Below are 18,746 nucleotides of genomic sequence, written 5' to 3' on the forward strand. Positions count from 1 at the left end.
CTTAAGTTGTGATGATTCCATTGATTTTCTCTTATTTTCGGCGGTGAAGTGGTGGACCCACGTTTCGTCGCCTGTGACGATTCGCCGCAGAAAACCGTTGCCGTCTGCGGCATAGCGTTGCAAAAATGCCAGGGAGGATTGGAAACGTTGTCCCTTGTGCTCATCGGTGAGAAGATGTGGGACCCATCCTTGACACAGCGTACGATATCCAAGGTCCTCGTGAACAATGGCGAACACACTGCCATACTACATGCTCAGCTGCGTCGCGATTTCTCTCAGTTTAATGCGCCGGTTCACACTGTTGACCTTTGCACGGGTCCTGGACGTTGCGGGCCTGCCTACGCGATGGTTTTCCGTGATATCCGTGCGTCCGGCTTCGAATTGCTGATCCACTTTACGATACCTTGCCGGGAAATGGTCCGCTCCCCATGCACAGCACTAATTTTACGATGAATGTTTGTGCAATTCTTCCTTTTGGCCCAGAGGAATCGGATTGTCGTGCGCACCTCACATTTGGAGTGAACGTCCAGTTGACGCGCCATTGCATTTAGCCGCTATTCACACAATACTAGACGAGACACCGCAGCGACCTGCCTAATAGACGTGTGGGCAGTGTCTGTCCTTTTCTCCGCCGTGCCCACGTTTGCGACAGACAGCGCGCTGCTGCGGCGCGTTAGTGCAACTAATCTTTTGATCCACCTACGTACAATGTGCGTACAGCCTCACTTGGAGCAAATGTATAAAAAATCTCTAAGTTATCCCCAAATGCAAAATTAACACATTATAACACTGTCCGACTCCTTGGCATTATAACACTGTAATCAAGCCTGTGGCACTGTATGCATCTTAAACGCTGATGATGGGGGGAAGATCACTGATTAAAGAGGTAGAAAAGCAAGAAATAAAATTCTTAAGGAAAAATTTTGGACCAAGCTGTATAGGGGGAATTTTGATGATAAGGAAACATCATTACCTGCAACAACACTCAGAGGAAATCTCTGACACATTTAGAAAAAAACGTTTGAAATTTTATGGACATATCGTCGTTGCCGGGGCAAAACCTCTTATGTGAAATATTTTAGCTTAGAACTTTGGCCGGTAAGGTTCTGTCATCTAAGGTGCAATATTGTGTGATTGTTGTCAAGGCATTCTCGCTCTTCATAATGTATGTGCTGCCGGTCAGTATATCTCCAAAAATATTATCACATAGGAGGTTTCGTCCCGGCAACGACGATATGCTCAGAATGAGTAATCAGAGATTGACCAAAATAATTCTATCAATGAAAGTACAAAACAATTGGCTGCTCGAAGTAGGAAAAGATCTTCAGGAAATAGGCATCACAGATGGCACTGGGTTAGACTGATCTATGTTAAGGATATTAATCGACAATCACCGCTTTAAACATCATCCAGGAACTACCACTAACAAACCTTGTTAAAAGATCGCAACAAAAGCCAAAGCGAGAAGATGGAGAAATGTTGGGAGAAGAAAAAGCCAACGACTTCAGCTAAATAAGTTCAATCACGTTCCTTAGATGGGCATAACAAAGAACGAAATAATAATAATAATAATAATAATAATAATAATAATAATAATAATAATAATAATAATAATAATAATAATAATAATAATAATAATAATAATAATAATAATAATAACAATGATGATTTATAGCCTCCGGAGAGACCTGGTGCAAGACTTTAAAGTTGACGTCCATGGGCGACCTGCAATTCAAAGGAATGGGGTCCTACCCAGAATGAAATCTAATGCTGAAATGCCATACCCACCCATATTCTGAGATAGATGAATGAATGAAACTCCACAGCCTGTTTCCAGTCATTCGACCGGGTCAGAAATGGAATGAATGAAGACCCCATCTAGCGGCGAGAATAGGAAATGTGCCAGCTGCCAAAGATTGTCGCACTCCTCTGGTGCAATGATTAATGAATGATTATTGAAATGAAAATATATTGGAGAGGGTTGCTGGAATGAAAGATGACAGGGAAAACCGGAGTACCCGGAGAAAAACCTGTCCTGCCTCCGCTTTCCAGCACAAATCTCACATTTAGTGACCGGGATTTGAACCACGGTATCGAGTGGTGAGAGACCAGCGGGCTGCCGCCTGAGCCACAGAGGCTTCATCCTAAGATAGATAAATTAAGCGAATTCAAAAATAAGGTCGTAGAAGGAAACCACAATTAAACGTTACCGATTGCAAATGTTAAAAACATTTAAGCTCTGAAGGTTTTTTCAATTGTGAAAATACCATCAGTACATTTTGCAAAAGTGTGTTAAGGACTGTAATTGCTGCTTTACCTTTGTATATTCTGTAGTTGCCTGACTCGAAGTGATTTTCATCCGTATATCTGGTTTCTTTAAGAAGTAAAATTCGGACATTTAGTCTATCCAAGATGTCCGTTAATTGCTTCAAGTTCCCAGTTTTGAGAAGTGGAAATTTAACGATTGAAGAAGCTGAAAGAACTAATCCCTTACTCTGCCGGGAATCGAACCCGATAACCCTTGGACTGAAGGTCAGCATGATAACCCGTCACTCATTTAGCCGGTAATAATAATAATAATAATAATAATAATAATAATAAACTCATGAATTAATGAATGAATGAAATTGAGGCACTAGACAGGGGGAGGTGGCCAGAGACAGCTTTCTTACTTTATCATGAACCTTACAAAACCAAATCGATTTAGGCCAAGTTAAAGTATTACTTACGGAGCTCGATAACTGCAGTCGCTATAGTGCGGCCAGTATCCAGTATTCGGTAGATAGTGGATTCGAACCCCACTGTCGGCAGCCCTGAAGATGGTTTTCCATGGTTTCTCTTTTTCACACCACGCAAATGCTGGGGCTGTATCTTAATTAAGGCCACGACCGCTTCCTTCTCATTCCTAGCCCTTTCCTTTCCCGCCGTCGCCATAAGACCTATCTGTGTCGGTGCGACGTAAAGCAGCTTGCAAAAAAAATGTATTACTTTATGATAGTCAGAATAGAATGCCTCAATGTTGTGAAAACTCTGTCAGTTTTGGCGGACCTAGCCATTGTTGAAAGTGAAAGGAGATATCTTAGAAAAAACTGTGTTTTCAAGGAAGTTGCTAAAGGAGAAATTCACCTTCTGCTTGAGAGTTGTGTTTCAAGAAACGGTCACTAATATGAGAAAATTTTATTCAGACATCGGGAGGATCGTGATCAATGCATGTGAGAATTTTGAAATAAATCTGTGGTATCCCGTTAAAACTAGAAGCATCAAAGTTTATACATCGGGTAAAAGTCACTTTCATTTTTCTGTTGGTCTTATGTTACAGTGACACAAACAGGTCTTATGGTGACGATGGCCAAGGACTGGGAATGAAGCTACCGTGGCCTTAATTAAGATACACCCTCAGAATTTGTCTGGTGTGAGAACAGGAAATTTCGTCGACATAAGAATTGTTTGTGTCCGTGCGACTTAAACCAAAACCTAAAGAAATAGAAAAAAAAAAGGAATCCACGCAAAACCATCTTCAGGGCTCGCGATAGTGGGCTTTAATCCCACCCTCTCTCGAGTGCAGGCTCATAGCTTCATGACCCAAACCACGTGGCTCACTTACTCGGTCAAGTGTTACGACTCTGATTCCATGGATGGTTTTACACAGACTCCTCACCTCTGGTCAACATCATTATGCAATCATTGCGGTTTTGTGTGGATCGCCATGTCATTAAAGACGTATTCAAAAAATACAGGTGACACCGTCGATTGAGGAATATTGAATGCCTCAGTAGCTCCAGAATCAAAGTCCCATTTGTTTTGCGTACCATATCATGTTCGAGTCGAATTTGCATAACACCCATTGCTTTGCTCAAAGTTGTTGGTCGATGTTCAATTTGAATAGCATCAACTCCCTTTAAGAATACTAAAACAGGTTTGTGCATTCCAAAGCTATTTCGAGTGAGGGAGCCATTTAATACTAAGTTACTCATTGATAACCCATGACTTTTGGTTATGTCGGTTTTCTTACAATTTAATAAGCTTGTTATGATTATGAAGCTGTCTATAAAACTTTGAAAATATGAACAGTGATATAAAAAATATTTCTACCACCTATTCTCAGGAGCACCATTGACCTTATGTAGCTGATATTGCCTTTTCCTTCTCTCAAAATCCATTCATCTTCTCGCTGTGGCCTTTCTTACGATCTTCTGACCAGGTTTTGTTGGCGGTACTGCTTGGGTAGTGAGTACAGCGGTGAGCGTCGACTAATTTTCTGAACCTAGATCTGTCTAATAAAATGCCATCTGTGATACCTATTTCCTGAATATCTTTTCTAGTTTCGAGCAGTCAATTGTTTTTCCTTTTCGTTGATAGCGCAAGGTTCAGCATTATTTTGGTCAGTCTCTGATTACTCATTATGGGAATATATCCGTAACTTTTCCACCACCCAATGTTTTTAAATGATCGTACAGTCTCAGCATCCGTGCTGCATATATTTTGAATTTACGATTCTTTTTGTTGTCTAAGTGTCAATTTCGATCTTCCATTTTATTCTAACAGATGGCAGAGTGAACTAGAACTTTCGAAGGTGATCTGTTACTGAGTTATAATTACTGTTGTAGAGTAAACGGCGAATATGTCACCAGAGATATTTTACATGCCAACATCGTACGACACTGAAGTGCCGAATACTTTCTACCACCCTTCAAAAATCAGACCACCTCCCCAGAGTTTGGACCTTCTGTACTGCGATTCGATTGTACCATTGACTGACAGAGGGAACAACTGTATCATCTGTAAAAACTATCCCCGCTGAGAAACACTTATCTATGTAGGCTAAGGAAATTGTTAAAACGTAGTTTCACTGCAGTTCTTTCTTCATCAGAGAGATTGAATTTATTCCTGTTGTCAATTGAATTCCTTGGAATGTTGATCACCGTGACATTTAATTGCTCTCTATTTCTTCTCATTAATTATACATGAGCCAGTTTTAGCATGTTAGGTCACTGAGTGATCATTGGGTTGCTGACATTAACATCTCCAAGGATAGTTGAAAGTATTCCAATGGTTAGAGTGCAACAGGTGAATATTACCATGTCATGTCTTGACATTTAAACTAACTTATTCGTTATATCTCTTCCTACTAAATTAAAAAAAACGTAATTCGTTAGGTTCGGAATGAGACTGTGCCATATAATAATAATAATAATAATAATAATAATAATAATAATAATAATAATAATAATAATAATAATAATGGCATGTGGCCTCCGGAGAGGCCTGGTGCAGGTCTTTTTCTAGTAGACGGCCTATTAGGCGACCTGCATGTCTGTGAAGATGAGGGTCCTACCTAGGATGATTTCTAATGTTGAATACGCCACACACACCCAGCCCCCGAGCCATTGGAATTAACCAATTAAGGTTAAAATCCCCGATCCGGCCGGGAATCGAACCCGGGACCCTCTGAAGCGAATGCCAGTACGCTGACCATTCATCCAACTAGTACTGTGCCAGATAACTTCAATTAACTGAAGATACACACTTCTGATTGTAGTCAGAACTGGAGTGGTCCTAAAATCTCTTTTATCGTTTCTTCAGTTCTGAGGATCTTGCTCTCCGAGGAGGCTATTGATCAGTAGTCTCTATCTCTTGCCGTCCTCGGTCAGACGTGCTGCACCAAATAGGTTGAACTCAGTTATATTCTTAATAATGTTCTACCATCGAGTGGGAGCTCGTCTACGATCTCTCTTGCCGGGAACATTTCCAAGAATGATCACTTTTTGTATGCTGTCATTCCTACGTCGCATAGTGTGTCCAAATAATTGTAAAACTCTTTGTTTGCATATTGATGATAATCTGAGTCTGGGATTGAGCTGGTTTGTAGTGAACTCGCTGGTGCGAAATGCTGTCCAATTCCTCGAATACACCACATTTCAAGAGAATCTTATTCAGGTCTGTAGCACAAAGAGTTCACGTTTCGTCTCCGTAGAGGAAAACTGAAAATACTTGGTACTTGTTGTTTAAAGGGGCCTAACATCTAAATCATCGGCCCCACTGAAAATATCAGACTTGATACTACTCTCATTTTTAGTGGTAACGAGACAGAGATCTTTCCATAAATAGGATAATTGGGAAATAAGTTAAACCATGAAAGGTTTAAAAGTATGTGCTCAAAATAAATCTATGAAACGAGCTCGTAGTGCGAGAGATTTCTTCTTCGTCGTCTTCTTCTTCTCCTTCTCATCCTGACTTTTCTCCTTCTTCTCCTTCTCATCGTGGCTTTTCTTCTTCTCCTTCTTCTTCTTCTTCTTCTTGTATCATTCATCAGTAGTGTTAGAGAGTACTTAGCTGTGGTTCCCTGCATAGTTAACCTTATCCCGATCGCCATTTTGGAATGTTTTTCGCTGACAATAAAAACACGGAAACTGTAACATTCGTTAGTGTGATATATTTCTAGAATTGGACAAAATAATTGTAAATATTAGTAGGTTTGTCTATATTATTATTATTATTATTATTATTATTATTATTATTATTATTATTATTATTATTATTATTATTATTATTATTATTATTATTATTATTGCAATTTGTTGTATGTTAATTTCGGTCTCGAAAGCCCAGTTTTTAACGGCCGAGAGGATGCGTCGTGCTGACCACACGGCCCCTCGTAATCTGCAGGCCTTCAGACTGAGCAGCGGTCGCTAAGCAGCTCAAAGCCCTTTCAAGGGCGTTAAGTGCCGTGAGCTTTGGTTTGGTTTGTATGTTAATTTTTTCGCAGGTATTAAGTATATTATTATACTGTACTTAGGAAAGGGAATGTTAATTTATATTGTGTTTGACAATATATATTTTATGTACAGTAGGATAGCACAGCAGCATAGTAATTTGTTTGTCTCTTTTTTAAATTCAGTATTAAAAATGTTTATTTTATATTATTTATGCATTTCAATGTTTAAGTGTAAGACAGGGACACGTGTCCCTGGTTTTGCCAGTTAAAATAAACCATATCTATCTATCTATCTATCTATCTATCTATCTATCTATCTATCTATCTATCTATCTATCTATCGAAATTCGTCTTAAAATTATTATTATTATTATTATTATTATTATTATTATTATTATTATTATTATTATTATTAACAAATACATAGCAATTAAGAAATATACCGGTGGCAATGTTCACTTACATTACTGTGAAAATAAAGTTAAAACATAATTATCCAACAACAACAACAACAACAACAACAAACAATTCCATGAAAAGAAAATTTTACAAGAAATACTACTAGTTTTAATATTCTAAATCCAACATCATCATATATAAATTCACACACAACTTAAGTATTTTCCAGTGCTTAACACTACGGCTTACAATACTATAGGTTGAGCTTACTACTAGCTTTAACATTACAAGCGATAATAAAGTAATGTTAAAATGTAATTACCCAACAACAACAATAACAACAATAAAAAGAACCGATTCAAAACAATTTCATATCTAGGTCTTTTTATAGGTAGTGACATGAATTGGAAAAATCAATCTCATCAGCAAATTAAAAAATGGCTTACAATTTTATCCTTTAAAGCACATTGTATTACTAAATTTATTTTAAGGGACATTTACTCTCTACTAGATTACTCAGTTCTCTCCTATTGTAAACTTATCTGAGCGGTGTGTGAAACTGTATGTTAAAGAAGCTTCAAATATTTCAAAACCCCACTCTACCGATGCTTGAAGAGAGAGGGAGAGATTGCATCCAAGTATCTCTATCAAGAACAAAAATCGAGCCGAATATTCCGGAGACGATTGGTGAAATAATCGTGCAGAGAAATGTATGGTCTGTGTTTGGGGGATTTCAAAGTCTTTCCTTGCTTTGAATCACTTTCTGTACTAACAGACGATTCTTTTAGAATATAACATTTCAATAACATTTCTCGATTTTATATTTTTCTGACAATTATAGCCACATAATATTATCATCATCATCTGTTTACCCTCCAGGTTCGGTTTTTCCCTCGGACTTAGCGAGGGATCCCACCTCTACTGCACCGTTCCCGCGTCCAGGTGGGGATACATGTGTTCCAGACTAGCTCTTAATAACGATTCCATCTATCTAATATTGCTGGGTTGTGAGTTCCGCGTGAGAAAGTACGCCGATGGCCTATGGTAAATTTCAACCTACGCAGAAGGACGTCTCCAACACGCTATCGGTCGGATACCATACTCGCATGTCGATGAAATTTATCGCAAAATCCAGGTTATTACGGCATTTCAAGAAATTCGTGCATGTTGCTATCGAAATCGCAATCAGAAATAGAGTCATTATTGCCTTATATCTAGCTCTTATTCTAAGTAGGCATTAAAAGAATTTTTATATTTTCACTACTCAGCTTTTATTGGCAAATCAGTCTAAGTATGATTAAAAAATTACGTAGAGTATCGTGAGAAATTGTCTCATATAATGTAGATAATCCTATAACGCAATCAGCATCTCTATGCGTTGTAATTATGTTGCATTGAAAGAAAACAAGTTTGAAAAACCTCTAACAAATAATTGGAAATCAGGCCTCATTCATCTGATACGCTAATTCTGGCCTGTCGAAAATATTATGTTGTAATTAAGTAATATCAGTAAAAATCAAATGAAAAGGAAAAATTAAATTATATATAATCAAGTGAAAAATTATTCAATACAGTTGAAATAATTAGATGCATCCAATTGGTTTAAGTGAAAACAAACTATACTCCTTAATATATACAACATTTCAAATTATGGTTTCAATTAAGAATGTAAAAACGCAGTGAAAATAGCCAATAATTAATTAATTAATTAACTAAGGTCTGGAATCTTTCCTCATTGAGCTGGATTGCTCCTCAAAGTTACCAAAAATTCTATCATTTGAACTTAAATTCACATGTGACTAGAGAAATGAATATCACTTTGCTGAAAACTTCACATCCGTGTCCATGCACAGTAGGAAAATCGTGTGAGAAAGTAATGTTTGTTCTTTAGGGATTTACACTAATTTAAGTTTGAAAATTTCCATAATCTTTTCATATTTCATGTTGACTGACCTCCATATAAGCAAATTCAAGTCCACTTTAAGTCGTAAGTAATCTCAAATTAATTCTATCGTAAGGCTTATATGGTTACCTCACTCAATTATTATTTTAATTCATGGTTGAAATTCAATTAAAGTGCGTATCTGGCTGAATGTAGCATTGCCAAGTGTATTTAACTAACTTTCCAACAAATAATACCATAAATGGAAAAATTGACATATTAGAAGACTCTACCTTCATCTAAAAATCCATATATGAATGACTAAGTTACCAGTGATGTGTCAAACTGCTCCCATAAAACCATAAATTAAGTTGCCGTATGTGAGAATACATGAAAATGATCGTAGATAAGTCAGTGAAGGCCTAAATATTAACGTTATTGGCCTCTCGGCTCCTCTGATGATCCTACATACTCAATTAACTCTATATTGATGGCATTTAGATCGTATCCTAACCTATTTTGTATATCAGGGAATAAAAACAGCAATTGAAAACAGTACGTTTCAATGTATACCTTAGCATGCGCAATTTACACATACTATCATCTCTTGGAAGAATACTATGACCAACTTTCCAAATAACAATAACTATCACCATCATAATCTACTATCAACTCATATCATTATTTCATTCACCATTTATCACTTCAATTATCACGTAGCATTCATATTAGTGGGCCTCAGGCACTCATTTCATCAAGTACTCGGCATATGTGCCATAACCTACACATATAAAACATTATCCTTACCGTCATAGTATCAAAGAAAAGTACATCACAACATTAAACTGTGCTACTATACTTTGTCGTAAACATTCCCTAAATACGATCTCCACGCTTGGTATTCTGTTAAAGCCATCACGCATGTATATTAACCTCCACATATACTCTAACACTTCACTGACAACGATTTAAAAATATCAATCACTTCTGTAACACCATATTGATAAACTTGCGAATGGCATTCACTGGTATTTTACGCCTATGTATGGGATTAACTGTAACTTCAGATGAATACCTACTTCCTTGTAACTACACTTGAATATTAACTACGCACGCACAATGTCACAAATCATGTCACATATATCCAAAAGAAATAAAGGTTTCTACTTACGAAACGACTCATAGGGGACTTAACTTTGCTTATTGGGTAGTGACTCCCATCTCGCTGTTGTTCATCGGGAATGGTAGGCTTCGCTCCATGGTTCGGCTTAGGTAAACGGGTCCATCTCGTCCTCTCAGCTGATTACCACCCTCCTGGGTCATCAATCTCGTGAAGCGCCACCATAGTCGGAGTAGTCTCTGCCTCAGCCTCTTAGAACATCATAGTGGTCTTCAGTACGTCAGGGACAGAATAACACAATGTATTAGTTGATTTTGACATGATGTAATGCGTTTCGTACTGCCAATGATAAAAGAATATATGTGCTCTAGGCCGTCTAATTTAATTATAACAGCTCTAAATGTACTCTTATTGGCCAACTCTCTTGCTTGCTAAACGGATGTAAATTTTCTGTGCTTTTAGAATCGCACTTTATAACCAGTTGAATTCCGCTCTCTACGGTGTGCAGTATCGGGCAAAATATAATGCTTCCGAGCCCAACTGTGACGTAGTACTGAACCAAACTTGACGTTTCCTTATAGCTGGTCTATAATTTCACGTATATATGTCAACCTACAGTTGACGTTGAGCGGGCTGTCGCGGATTTAATTTCTTCTTCAATAGTTGATTATAAAATCTGATATCTAACTCGTTTCTTTACACGATTCCGTCCTTTCTTCGCTGCAGTGCTGGATTGAGTTTTTGTTCTAATGGAAGTCTCTTTTTCAATAATCAGTTTAAATAATCCGCTTCTGTCATTCTTTCTTACCGCCTTCTAAGAATGGTTCTTTCGGTGATTGCCGGTTGAAATTATTATCTTTTCGGCTCGTACCGCCGTTAATTGCTTTTATATTGATCCTTTAATGGCTGGAACGCCATTTTTGTTCCTAATACTGCAACTATAGAACGGTGAAATGGCACACTGCCGCCTCAAGGGCAGTGCCCTGGAGCTTCAGACTCTTGGTCGGGGGATTCAACTGGGGAGTATGACCAGTACCTCGCCCAGGCGGCCTCACCTGCTATTCTGAACAGGGGCCTTGTGGAGGGATGGGAAGATTGGAAGGGATAGGCAAGGAAGAGGGAAGGAAGCGGCCGTGGCCTTAAGTTAGGTACCATCCCGTCATTCGCCTGGAGGAGAAGTGGGAAACCACGGAAAACCACTTCCAGGATGGCTGAGGTGGGAATCGAACCCACCTCTACTCAGTTGACCTCCCGAGGCTGAGTGGACCCCGTTCCAGCCCTCGTACCACTTTTCAAATTTGGTGGCAGAGCCGGGATTCGAACCCGGGCCTCCGGGGGTGGCAGCTAATCACGCTAACCGCTACACCACAGAGGCGGACCACATAATATTCCTTCCTTTATTGTGACTCAGAGCACACAATGTTATGATTAAGAATTTAGGATTGGTATGAGTTAGAAGGTTTTACTTACCTCTGGGATGGGTTAATATTTGTTAGCAACTGGGTAAAAGGGACGAGCCGCAATAAGTGATCACTGAACAGCTCATAAGTATAATAGTGAAGGTTTTAAGACAGCGGATTCGTTCAAAATAACCTAAATCATTCGATGATAATAATAATAATAATGCTAATTGCTTTACGTCCCACTAACAAATTTTACGGTCTTCGGAGACGCTGAGGCGCCAGAATTTTGTCCCGCAGTAGTTTTTTTACGTGCCAGTAGGCCTATATCTACCGACACGAGGCTGACATATTTGAGCATCTTCAAATATCACCGGACTGATCCAGGATCGAACCTGCCAAGTTGGGGTCAGAAGGCCAGCGCCTCAACCGTCTGCGCCACTCAGCCCGACTATATATTTCGTAACACATGCATGAGGTGTAGAAAGAAAGGGGATATTATTAAAAAACAACATTACATCAGAAACACGTCCTCTTAAATGAGGTAGAGGAGCATCGGTTTAAGGAACATGATGCTGATTTTTTTTCTTTTACAATGAATTCATTCGAACAGAGAATAATGTAGGCCTAAGTTAGAAGTTTCTTAAAGAATGTTTTCAGTTTGAGTAGAAACTTGATTTGTGAGCTTCTTTACGTACGAAATGATCATAAGTTGAGACGTTGTATTATTATTATTATTATTATTATTATTATTATTATTATTATTATTATTATTATTATTATTATTATTATTATTATTATTATTATCTAATGTTATTGGCTTTACGTCCCACTAACTACTTTTACTGTTTTCGGAGACGCCGAGGTGCCGGATTCAGTCCCGCAGGAGTTCTTTTATTTGCCAGTAAGTCTACCGAACTGAGGGTGACGTATTTGAGCACACTTAAATACCGCCGGACTGAGCCAGGATCGAACCTACCAAGTTGAGGTGAGAAGGCCAGCGCCTCAATCGTCTGAGCCACTCATCTGGGCAATACTACTACTACTACTACTACTACTACTACTACTATTACTAATAATAATAATAAGAAGAAGAAATTATTGTATATCCTATAAGAAATATCACTAACTACTTTTAACTATTGTAAAGTGTTTTTTCCTTACTTTGATTAATCTTGAAATCCTGACGTTTGTCGATTAGGAGCCTATGTTTACTTCATTTCCTTGGTGGAAAGGAGGACTGTCAAAAAAAGAAGAAATATACCAATATTTCCAAGTAATTTTTATCATTTCCAAAGGTATAAAATGTACGTCCTCCGCTCTCTTCGCTCAGCGCCAGCCAGCCGCACGCACGCAAGCGTGGATCATTCGAGACTCGACGCGCAGTCTTCAGTGCGCGTGTCTGTTACGTCGTGTGCAGTATATAAGGAGCTCCCTGTCTGTGAGGCTTGGCTCTCAATCCCTCTCTCCAAACGGAGACTTGGCACCAGGGACCACTGGCTGCTGGGCAAAGGGACGATCCTGTGGCCCAGAGCCCAGACGCTAGTGGACCCGGGCCGTCCCGGCAGTGACAAGATGGACTGATCCCCATAATAACAAACAATGGCAAGGAAATGGTTATGATTGCATGACACATCTTCCTAACTAACACAACCTCTGGACTTTCCAGCCCACATCCTTGCATGTGCTATCAAAAGCTGTCAGGTTTTACACGTAGGCTCTCTCTCTTTTCTGCCTATGTGGTTTTTCCCTGACCCTTCAATACCACACTTCAACACCACCTTACCAAACACAAACTCTTGCCGTGGTAGCGAGTCTAACTCGGAAACCGGCAGATACTCCTTGTATCACTTCCCACTCTTCCCTGCTATCTCTTTCTTCTTAGAAATTAATAGCATGTCGGAGGCCATGTAGATTGAGTCGATGGTCACGGCGGGGGAGCGGGCTACGGGGCCCGTAAAGCAAAAGAGTCACTTATGAGGATTCTCCCCAGTGTCCTGCTCCAGAATACATTGAACGTCGAACACGGAGGCTACTCCTCTTAAAAATGTGTCTCGACCAGGTGGACGGAATTCTGGTAGTATGAGGTTTCACCTCAGGTCACTGCTCCACTTTCCAGTTCCTTCATCCATGTCGAGCCCCGATGTTGTATGCCACACATCCCCAAGCTCACTCAAGCTCCGACACACACATTAGATTCTCTAATTGTGAACATAGCTTCCATTTAGTACAAGCTTATGAACTCAGACACTTCAAGATAGAAGGAACCCTCTCAGATAATCTATGTTAGTGCAAATGATAGTTTTCAACTATCACGAACTATATCTTTCCCAAGAACTATCTTTTCAAGATAGCAGTGAGTGTAAATACATTCAGCGTGTACATAGTGTATAGAAACAGAAACTCTCTCAAGATTAATCATCTACTTTGCTTCAAGACAATTTTATGTTTTATTCTTGTACATACTGTAGAATTCTGTGTGAAGCAAATAAATAAGTTGTGTTCTTGTAAACCTTATCTTGTTTACAACATAAAAGACTGCAATAATAATAATAATAATAATAATAATAATAATAATAATAATAATAATAATAATAATAATAATAAAAAATTGGTATTGGTTTACGTTCCGCTAACTACTTTAATGGTTTACGAAGGCCCAAGTTACATAATGGTTTGTTTTTTCCGCAGGAGTTCTTCAACGAGCCGGTTAATCTACCAACATAAGGCTGTTGTATTTCAGCACCTTTAAATACCTCCAAAGTGAACCGGGATCAAACCCACCACCAAGCTGGACTCAGAAGGCCAGGACTCCACCATCTCATTCCCCAATAAAAAATAATAAATTTAACTACTCAAAATAAGGTTCAATGGCACAAAAACCCTCACTATATTGTACTATTCAGCCAGTCATGTACTGGTAACTGGTAAAATGATTCATGGTACAAGATAGCTTCTATAAACAGATTAACAAGCAAAGAATCTTCAATCAATCTCGTTGGTATTGGGGTATGGGCAGTCCTTGTGCTTACAAAAAGCACCAATCTTCGCACATGAAATTGGAAGGATTACATTCAGAAGCTAACTAATGCCAACACTGTTCAGTGAAGCTAAAATTTGCTCCGCACCCGATCCCCACCTTGCCCATTATATTCATGATATATGGGGTGGCTGTCAGAGCCACTTGAAAGTACGAATTACTTAGGATGAGGCTGTATAGGGCCCTAGAATAATTAATAACAGGTTTGTCGCCGCCATATTTGTGTTTCAGCCGTCGACCGTGACGCCAGCTGTGAGCAGCAAAATGGCCGCCTCGTCTCCACTCCTTACCACGGTCTGTGAAATGGGAGGCAATGAGCCCTTACGTCGTTATCATAGAGAATACAGCTTGCCACCAGATGTCACAAAAATACTTTGCTCCCCATGCAGTTTCATTTTAAGGTACAATATTTAGCCTAATTGCTGTTCTTATACTCATAATTCTTCACCTTTGAAGACGGTAATCTGACCTTTAACTATGGAGGGTTACTTTTGAACTTGATTCAGAATACATTTTCAGAATTCGAAAAGCAAGCCAAGAGAGCGTACCGTATCCATCAGATAGCTGCCCCTCTTAAGGAATCGAACTGATCACCCACCTTATCAGTTCACACAGAACAATAATTGAAGGATGTAACCAATAGATCAGTAATTTTTCAGGAAAGAGGAAAATGATTTTCGTGGTTTGCATATGCAAGTGTACAAGGGAGAATTCATCTATTAAAAATAATATTTTTGTTATAAAAATAATGTATGAATTGGGAGTGATACAATGGAAAAGAATTTGCAAGAACGTCTTACATTTGTATATCGACGGCCTAGTTCTAATACCATGTAGGCCTATCTGACAATGCTGTTCCTATCCATTATAATCCTTAGGACTGGCCACGCCTTCCAGCCACATATGAATATGCAGTCCATCAGAACAATGTTTCGTTGTGTTCATTTTATTATGATCACGTATAAAGGAAAATGAACCTTAAATGCATCCTGTAGGAATGCGTAAATAAGTCATAAGGGAAATAATGGATAGAAAGAGCATTGGGAAATACGAGGTTTTAGAACTAAGCCATCGATATGCAATTTGTTCAAATAGTGTTTACCATGAAATAAACCCAAAAATAATTTTCTTCTCTCCTGAAAAGTTACAGATTTCTTGGTATCGTCCTTATATCGTGGAGGTCTCCAATTGAGTAAAATATTTCTGAGCTAACTGTAATTCAGCACAAATACTTTCTTCTTGTGCTCTGCCCATAACTGCATACCACGCAGTTAGGCGAATGACAAGCATTTTACTTAACACTTTCTAATTACTGTTACATTTTTGAACGCCCAGTTTTCTACTTGTCGAGTCACCACTGCAGACGCGATTAAAATCGCCGTCCCAAATGGAAATCGGAGTGAAAATTCTGAAGGTGTTCACAAGATACAAGGTATCCTCTGATTCAAAATATCTCTTTTTAAAACTTTTTTTTGTACTAAACACTGTCTGAATTTTGCCTTTAAAATGGAATCCTTTATTGAGTCTACTGCCATGTAGGCTATCTCTTACGTTTAAGCTTCCAGCACAGAGAGCAAGAAGCACTGTGGTACTTAGCTAGTAGTTGGCTAACAGGGCGAGTTGGCCGTGCGGTTAGGAGTGGGCAGCTGTGAGCTCGCATTCGGGAGATAGTGGGTTCGAACCCTATTGTCGGCAGCCCTGAAGATGGTTTTCCGTGGTTTCACATTTTCACATCAGGAAAATGCTGGGGGGCTGTACCTTAATTAAGGCTACGGCCGCTTCCTTCCCATTCCTAGGCCTTCCATGTCCCATCGTCGCCATAAGACCTATCTGTGTCAGAGCGACGTAAAGCAACTAGCAGAAGTAGTTGGCAATTTCATTTTCGTTAATATCAATTACCGTTTAATCTTGGAGCTGTGACTGCGATAGGGAGGAGAGCGATAGTGCAATATCGTTAATGGCTTTGAATGAAAACCCATCTAGCTAGAATAAATCATATCTGTGTATGTTTCAATAGCTGCTTGCTTGTCCCTTTATGCTGCAGAACCAGCAGGGGGTGATTCTTCCCGCTCTCCGCCCTCCTGCTAGTTCATCGAGTGAATGACTAGTGCTAGAGCAGGTAAATATAAAACTGGAAGGTTAACGTTTTTAGCTGGAAGGATACCAACTTCCCTCCAAAAGACAGCGAACGAAAATGTGTTGGTAGGAAGTAAGCTAGAGGAAATTCGACAGAATTGAAGAGTAAATCTTCAGATCACTGACGATATCGTGTGTGATACTAGAGAGTTTAAAAAAATATAACTGTCTATCACAAAAAAAGAATTTAAGAAATTAGGCTAGCAATGAATGAACCATAAAAAATAGTTGAACGACATAAAATGGACAAGAAAAAGCTGTGTTTTCTACCACTGATAAATAGAGGGCAGATATTGTTGAAATGTCTTTTTTTTTCCTTTGCATTAGGATGTTGTTCTGCATTTTTTGTCAATATTAGACCAATACATCGTCGCTGCACGAGCAAAATCTCGTACCGCACAAAGCTCTTCCTATTCATTATTTTCCTTAAGACTTGTCACGTTTCCTATCCACATATGGATATACAGTCCAACAGAGTAATATTCGTTAGGTTCATTTTCCTATGCTTACGAAGAAAAGAAAATGAACATTAAATATCTAATACGTCACTATTGGAGGACTTACATAGGTCATAGAAACATACGTTCCTCCAGTACGGTATGGTAAGGTTCATTTTTCTATAGAAGTAGGCACAGGAAAATGAACACAATGAAAATTGTTCTGATGTGCTGCATATCCATATGTGGCTTGGAGGAGTGACCAGTCTTAAAGAAAATAACGGATAGGATGAATACTTTGAAAAACGAAGTTTTGTTTCTTCAACGATGATGTCCGATATGGGCCTTCTACCAGACGCTTTGAACACTCTTCCTGTGCGAGCACTTCTTGTACGCTATAAAAGTAATGGCGTATGGACATGCAGGTCTTTCTGACTGACGCCCATGGGCAACCTGAACGGCTGTGACGATGGGGCTCAGCGTAGGACAAAATCTAATTTTGAAGATAGCTCGGATATCTACTGTAGTGCCTTAGCCAGAGGAATTAACCAAAGAAAGTTAAAATTCCCCGACCCACACGGGAATCGAATGCGTGAGTCCTAGAACCAAAGTCCAGTCTACTAACCAGTTAGCGGTGGAGACGGAATTCCTATACGCTGTTCTCGATTTACATTATGTCACCCCCACGGTAGGAAGATCGCACTGGTAAGCAATGTATAAAGGGCAGTTGCATACTTCTAATTTTTGTGATTACATCTCCAATATAGTTTGAATTTAAAGTATCAATGGCGAGGGATACTTACAATTATGAACAATTCCACTCAAAATAAAATAGAATGATGACATTTCTTTGCTCTTAAATTGCCTAAAGTTTGAAAGAGATTAAATGTGGTTTTTACAAATCTTTACAGTGTACACACCTCTCATAGGCCATTAAACAATCAAAATATGTAGAGATGTGAAAATGACAATCTGTACAGAAAAGAAAAAAATATATCGAAGTGTTAAGGGAGATTGATAGAAAGAGAAAAATACTGGACTTAATGGAAAAGAGAAATTTTATATTTGTTAGTCATGCGTTTAACCGTACCCATTTTTCGAAGGAAATTGTAGAAAGAAAGATTCTTGGAAGAATGGGAGAGAAGTACTGAGGAAGTTATTAAGATCCAAAGGGGTTTTGGAAGTTACAAGGAATTGAAGAGGGCAGTAGAAAGCAGGGCTTAGGACTTGACCGATTGATGGTTTAGCGTTCGATACATAAGACAAGTGAAATGAAGTGAAATAAATGTCGAGATCTTCTTCTTCCTGACCTTGCTCCCTATTGCTTGAGGTCGGCGCTGCATGTGAATTTGGCCTAGTTTTACACCGAATGCTCTTCCTGACACCATCCGTAGGCCTATATGAAGATACGTATTCTGTGTTTCTGTCTTAGTCGGTGTTGTGATGAGTTCACTGTGTTGTGTGTTCGAGTTTGTGTGTATTTAGGCGAACACGAAAACGAAATCAGTCCAGGAGCCACAGGAATCAGCCATACGTGGTTATACTCCCCGGTCCGGTCTGGAATCGAACTCAGGGCCCTCTGAATATTCAGCCAAAGAGCCCCAAGAAAAAAGAAAA

Source organism: Anabrus simplex, chromosome 7 (genome assembly GCF_040414725.1).
Source record: "Anabrus simplex isolate iqAnaSimp1 chromosome 7, ASM4041472v1, whole genome shotgun sequence".
NCBI lineage: Eukaryota > Metazoa > Arthropoda > Insecta > Orthoptera > Tettigoniidae > Anabrus > Anabrus simplex.